Below are 7,418 nucleotides of genomic sequence, written 5' to 3'. Positions count from 1 at the left end.
GGGGTGCCCTGAATGTCACAATGGGCCCTGGGGACAAGGGGGTGCCGAGGATGTCACAATGGGCCCTGGGGACAATGGGAGTCCCCAAGGTGTCAGAACGAGCCCTGGGGACAAAGTGGAATCCTGGAATGTCACAATGGCCCCCAGTGACAAAGGGGTTCCCCATGGTGTCACAATGGGCCCTGGGGACATAAGGGGACCCCAGGATTTCACAATAGCACTGGGGACAAAGGGGGGTCATGGGATGTCACAATGGGCCCTGGGGACAAGGGAGATCCCCATGGTGTCACAATAAGCCCTGGGGACAAAGTGGGGTCCTGGGATGTCACAATGGGCCCTGGGGACAAAGGGGGGTCCTGGGATGTCACAATGGGGCCCAGTGACAAAGAGGGTCCTCATGGTGCCACAATGGGCCCTGGGGACAAAGGGGGTCCCCTGGATGTCACAATGGGCCCTGGGGACAAAGAGCGTCCCCAGCATGTCACAATGGGCCCTGGGGACAAAGAGGGGTCCCCTGAATGTCACAATGGGCCCTGGGGACAATGGGGTGCAGTGGATGTCACAATGGGCCCTGGGGACAATGCGGGGTGTCCAGGATGTGAGAATGAGTCCTGAGGACAAGGGGGGGTCCCCATGGTGTCACAATAGGTCCTGGGGACAAAGTGGGGTCCAAGAATGTCACAATGGGCCCTGGGGACAAAAGGGGTTGCCATGGTACCACAATGGGCCCTGGGGTCAAAGGGGGTCCCCATGGTGCTACAATGGGCCCTGGGGACAAAGGGGGGTCCTGGGATGTCACAATGGGCCCTGGGGACAAGCGGGGGTCTCCATGGTGTCACAATGGGCCCCAGTGACAAAGGGGGTCCCCTGAATGTCACAATAGGTCCTGGGGACAATGGGGATCCTGGGACGTCACAATGGGTCCTGGGGACAAGGAGGGATCCCCAGGATGTCACAATGGGCCCTAGGGACAAAGAGGGGTCCCCTGAATGTCACAATGGGCCCTGGGGACAAGGAGGGATCCCTAGGATGTCACAATGGCCCCTGGGGACAATGGAGGGTCCTGGGACGTCACAATGGGCCCTGGGGACAAGGGGGGGTCCCCAGGATGTCACAATGGGCCTGGGGGACAAAGGGGTGCCGAGGATGTCACAATAGGCCCTGGGGACAATGGGGGGTCCTGGGATGTCACAATGGGCCCTGGGGACAAGGGGGTCCCCCAGATATCACAATGGGCCCTGGGGACAATGTAAGGTCCTGGGCTGTCACAATGGACCCTGAGGACAAGGGGGGTCCCCAGGATGTCACAATGAAGTCCTGGGACAAAGGGGGTCCCCAGGATGTCACAATGGGGCCTGGGGACCAGGGGGTGTCCTGGGATGTCACAATGGGCCCCAGTGACAAAGGGGGTCCCTATGGTGCCACAATGGGCCCTGGGGACAAAGGGGGTCCCCTGGATGTCAGAGTGGGCTCTGGGGACAAGGAGGGTCCCAAGGATGTCACAATGGGCCCTGGGGACAAAGAGCGTCCCCAGCATGTCACAATGTGTCCTGGGGACAATGTGGGGTCCTGGGATGTCACAATGGGCCCCAGTGACAAAGGGGCCCCCTGAATGTCACAATGGGTCCTGGGGACAATGGGGGGTCCTGGGATGTCACAATGGGCCCTGGGGACTAGGAGGGATCCCCAGGATGTCACAATGGGCCCTGGGGACAATGGGGGGTCCTGGGACGTCACAATGGGCCCCAGTGAGAAGGGGGGTCCCCAGGATGTCACAATGGGCTCTGGGGACAAAGAGGGGTCCCCTGAATGTCACAATGGGCCCTGGGGACAAGGGGGTGCAGTGGATGTCACAATAGGCCCTGGGGACAATGGGGGGTCCTGGAATGTCACAATGGGCCTTGGGGACAATGGGGGTCCCCAGGATGGCACAATGGGCCCTAGGGAAAATGGGAGTCCCCAAGGTGTCAGAACGAGCCCTGGGGACAAAGTGAAATCCTGGAATGTCACAATGGCCCCCAGTGACAAAGGGGTTCCCCACGGTGTCACAATGGGCCCTGGGGACAAAAGGGGTCCCCAGGATTTCACAATAGCACTGGGGACAAAGGGGGGTCATGGGATGTCACAATGGGCCCTGGGGACAAGGAGGGTCCCCAGGATGTCACAATGGGCCCTGGGGACAAAGGGGGGTCCTGGGATGTCACAATGGGCCCCAGTGACAAAGAGGGTCCTCATGGTGCCACAATGGGCCCTGGGGACAAAGGGGGTCCCCTGGATGTCACAATGGGCTCTGGGGACAAGGAGGGTCCCCAGCATGTCACAATGGGCCCTGGGGACAATGGGGGGTCCCCACGGTATCAGAATGGGCCCTGGGGACAAAGGGGGTCCCCTGAATGTCACAATGGGCCCTGGGGACAGTGGGGGGTCCTGGGACGTCTCAATGAGCCCTGGGGACAAGGGGGGGTCCCCAGGATGTCACAATGGGCCCTGGGGACAAAGAGGGGTCCCCTGAATGTCACAATGGGCCCTGGGGACAATGCGGGGTGTCCAGGATGTGAGAATGAGTCCTGAGGACAAGGGGGGTCCCCATGGTGTCACAATGGGTCCCCAGTGACAAGGAGGGGTCCCCATGGTGTCACAATAGGCCCTGGGGACAAAGTGGGGTCCAAGAATGTCACAATGGGCCCTGGGGACAAAAGGGGTTGCCATGGTGCCACAATGGGCCCTGGGGTCAAAGGGGGTCCCCATGGTGCTACAATGGCCCTGGGGACAAAGGGGGGTCCTGGGATGTCACAATGGGTCCTGGGGACAAAGGGGGTGTCCCCATGGTGCCACAACGGGCCCTGGGAGCAAGGGGGTGGCCAGGATGTCACAATGGGTCCTGGGGAAAATGGGGGGTGCCCAGGATGTCACAATGGACCCTGAGGACAAGCGGGGGTCTCCATGGTGTCACAATGGGCCCCAGTGACAAAGGGGCTCCCCTGAATGTCACAATAGGCCCTGGGGACAATGGGAGGTCCTGGGACGTCACAATGGGCCCTGGGGACAACGAGGGATCCCCAGGATGTCACAATGGGGCCTGGGGACAAAGAGGGGTCCCCTGAATGTCACAATGGGCCCTGGGGACAAGGGGGTGCAGAGGATGTCACAATGGGCCCTGGGGACAATGGGGGGTCCCCTGAATGTCAAAATGGGCCCTGGGGACAAGGAGGGATACCCAGGATGTGACAATGGGCCCTGGAGACAAGGGGGTGTCCCTAGGATGTCACAATGGGCCGTGCGGACAAGGGTGGTACCCACGGTGTCACAATGGTCACTGGGCACAAGGGGGGGTCCCTATAGTGTCACAATGGGACCTGGGGACAAGTGGGGTCCCCAGGATGTCACAAGGGCCCTGGGGACAATGTGGGGTCCTGGGATGTCACAATGGGCCCCAGTGACAAACGGGGACACCTGAATGTCACAATGGGCCCTGGGGACAATGGGGGTCCTGGGACGTCCCAATGGGCCCTGGGGAAAAGGAGGGATCCCCAGGATGTCAAAATGGGCCCTGGTGACAATAGCGGGTCCTGGGACGTTCCAATGGGCCCTGGGGACAAGCAGGGATCCCCAGGATGTCACAATGGGCCCTGGGGACAATGGCAGGTTCTGGGACGTCACAATGGGCCCTGGGGACAAGGGGGGGTCCCCAGGATGTCACAATGGGCCCTGGGGAAAAAGAGGCGTCCCCTGAATGTCACAATGGGCCCTGGGGACAAGGGGGTGCTGAGGATGTCACAATGGGCCCTGGGGACAATGGGGGGTCCTGGGACGTCACAATGGGCCCTGAGGACAATGGTGGGTCCCCTGAATGTCACAATGGGCCCTGGGGACAACAGGGGGTCCGCAGGATGTCACAATGGGCACTGGGGACAAAGGGTGGGTCCCCATGGTATCACAATGGGCCCAAGTGACAAGGAGGGTCCCCACGGTGCCAGGATGGGTCCTGGGGACAAGGTCGTCCCCCAGACGTCACAATAAGCCCTGGGGACAAAGTGGGGTCCTGGGATGTCACAATGGGCCCTGGGGACAATGGGAGTCCCCAAGGTGTCAGAACGAGCCCTGGGGACAAAGTGGAATCCTGGAATGTCACAATGGTCCCCAGTGACAAAGGGGTTCCCCATGGTGCCACAATGGGCCCTGGGGACAAAAGGGGTCCCCAGGATTTCACAATGGCCCTGGGGACAAAGGGGGGTCCTGGGATGTCACAATGGGCCCTGGGGACAAAGGGGGTATCCCCATGGTGCCACAACGGGCCCTGGGAGCAAGGGGGTGGCCAGGATGTCACAATGGGTCCTGGGGAAAATGGGGGGTGCCCAGGATGTCACAATGGACCCTGAGGACAAGTGGGGGTCTCCATGGTGTCACAATGGGCCCCAGTGACAGAGGGGCTCCCCTGAATGTCACAGTAGGTCCTGGGGACAATGGGAGGTCCTGGGACGTCACAATGGGCCCTGGGGACAACGAGGGATCCCCAGGATGTCACAATGGGCCCTGGGGACAAAGAGGGGTGCCCTGAATGTCACAATGGGCCCTGGGGACAAGGGGGTGCAGAGGATGTCACAATGGGCCCTGGGGACAATGTGGGGTCCTGGGATGTCACAATGGGCCCCAGTGACAAAGGGGGTCCCCTGAATGTCACAATGGGTCCTGGGGACAATGGGGGGTCCTGGGACGTCACAATGGGCCCTGGGGACAGGGAGGGATCCCCAGGATGTCACAATGGGCCCTGGGGAAAATGGGCGGTCCTGGGACGTCACAATGGGCCCTGAGGACAAGGAGGGATCCCCAGGATGTCACAATGGGCCCTGGGGACAATGGGGGGTCGTTAGACGTCACAATGGCCCCTGGGGTCAAAGAGGGGTCCCCTGAAAGTCACAATGGGCCCTGGGGAAAATGGCGCGTCCTGGGACGTCACAATGGGCCCCAGTGACAAGAGGGGGTCCCCAGGATGTCACAATGGGCCCTGGGGACAAACAGGGGTCCCCTGAATGTCACAATGGGCCCTGGGGACAAGGGGGTGCCGAGGATGTCACAATGGGCGCTGGGGACAATGGGGGGTCCTGGGACGTGACAATGGGCCCTGCGGACAAGGAGGGATCCCCAGGATGTCACAATGGGCCCTGGGGACAATGGAGGGTCCTGAGACGTCACAATGAGCCCTGCGGACAAGGGTGGTACCCAGGACGTCACAATGGGCCCTGGGGACAATGGGGGGTCCTGGGACGTCACAATGTGCCCCAGTGACAAGGGGGGGTCCCCAGGATGTCACAATGGGTCCTGGGGACAATGGGAGGTGCCCAAGATGTCACAATGGACCCTGAGGACAAGCAGGGGTCTCCATGGTGTCACAATGGGTCCCCAGTGACAAGGGGGAGGCCCCATGGTGTCACAATGGGCCCTGGGGACAAACGTGGTTCCCCTCAATATCAAAATGGGTCCTGGGGACAAAGTGGGCTCCTCGGATGTCACAATGGACACTGGGGACAACGGGAGGTCCTGGGACGTCACAATGGGCCCTGGGGACAAAGTTGGTCCCCACGATGTCTCAATGAGCCCCAGTGACAAAGGGGGGTCCCCAGGATGTCACAATGGGCCGTGGGGACAATGAGGGGTCCTGGGACATCACAATGGGTCCTGGGGACAAGGGGGGGACCCCTGAATGTCACAATGGGCCCTGGAGACAATGTGGGGTCCTGGGATGTCACAATGGGCCCTGGGGACAAGGGGGGTGTCCCCTGAATGTCACAATGGGCCCTGGGGACAATGTGGGGTCCTGGGATGTCACAATGGGCCCCAGTGCCAAAGGGGGTCCCCTGAATGTCACAATGGGCCCTGGGGACAATGGGGGATCCTGGGACGTCACAATGGGCCCTGGGGACAAGGGGGGTGTCCCCTGAATGTCACAATGGGCCCTGGGGACAATGTGGGGTCCTGGGATGTCACAATGGGCCCCAGTGACAAAGGGGGTCCCCTGAATGTCACAATGGGCTCTAGGGACAATGGGGGGTCCTGGGAAGTCACAATGGGCCCTGGGGACAAGGGGGGTGTCCCCTGAATGTCACAATGGGCCCTGGGGAGAAAGGGGGTCCCCAGGATGTCAAAATGGGCCTTGGGGACAAAGTGGGGTTCTTGGATATCACAATGTGACACAGTGCAAAGGGGGTCCCCATGGTGCCACAATGAGCCCTGGGGACAAAGGGAGGTCCCTAGGATGTCACAATGGGCCCTTGGGACAATGGGGTTCCTGGGATGTCACAACGGGACCCCAGTGACAAAGGGGGTCCCCAGGATGTCTCAATGGGCCCTGAGGACAATGGGAGGTCCCCATGGTGTCACAAAGGGTCCCCAGTGACAAGGGAGGTCCCCACGGTGCCAGGATGGGTCCTGCGGACAAGGAGGTCCCCAGGATGTCACCATGGGCCCTGGGGACAAAGGAGGTCCCCAGGATGTCACAATGGGCCCTGGGGACAATGGAGGTTCCCCAGGATGTTCACAATAGGCCCTGAGGACAAGGGGTGGTCCCCATGGTGTCACAATGGGTCCCCAGTGACAAGGGGGTCCCCAAGGTGTCACAATGGGCCCTGGGAACAACGGGGGGTCCTGGGACGTAACAATAGGCCCTAGGGACAAAGGGGGTCCCCACGGTGTTACAATGGTCCCGGGTGACAAAGGGGGATGCCCAGGATGTCACAATGGGCCCTGAGGCAAGGAGGGGTCTCCATGGTGTCACAATGGGTCCCCAGTGACAAGGAGGGTCCCCATGGTGTCACGATGGGTCCTGGGGACAAGGGTGTCCCCAGGATGTAAGAATGAACCCTGGGGACAATGGGGGGTCCTGGGACGTCACAATGGGTCCTGGGGACAAAGGGGGTCTCCAGGATGTCACAATGGGCTCTGGGGACAATGCAGGGTCCTGGGACGTCACAATGGGTCCTTAGGACAAAGAGGGGTCCCCAGGATGTCACAATGGGCCCTGGGGACAATGTGGGGTCCTGGGATGTCACAATGGGCCCCAGTGACAAAGGGGGTGCCCTGAATGTCACAATGGGCCCTGGGGACAATGGGGGGGTCTTGGGACGTCACAATGGGCCCTGGGGACAAGGAGGGATCCCCAGGATGTCACAATGGGCCCTGGGGACAATGGGGGGTCCTGGGACGTCACAATGGGCCCTGGGGACAAGAGGGGGTCCCCAGGATGTCACAATGGGCCCTGGGGACAAGGGGGTGCAGAGGATGTCACAATAGGCCCTGGGGACAATGGGGGGTCCTGGGACGTCACAATGGGCCCTGGGGACAAGGAGGGATCCCCAGGATGTCACAATGGGCCATGGGGACAATGGGGGGTCCCGGGACATCACAATGGGCCCGGGGAACAA

The sequence above is a fragment of the Patagioenas fasciata genome, unplaced genomic scaffold (assembly GCF_037038585.1).
Source record: "Patagioenas fasciata isolate bPatFas1 unplaced genomic scaffold, bPatFas1.hap1 Unplaced_5, whole genome shotgun sequence".
NCBI lineage: Eukaryota > Metazoa > Chordata > Aves > Columbiformes > Columbidae > Patagioenas > Patagioenas fasciata.
The sequence above is the reverse complement of the archived record's forward strand: the minus strand, read 5'-3'. Positions refer to the sequence as shown.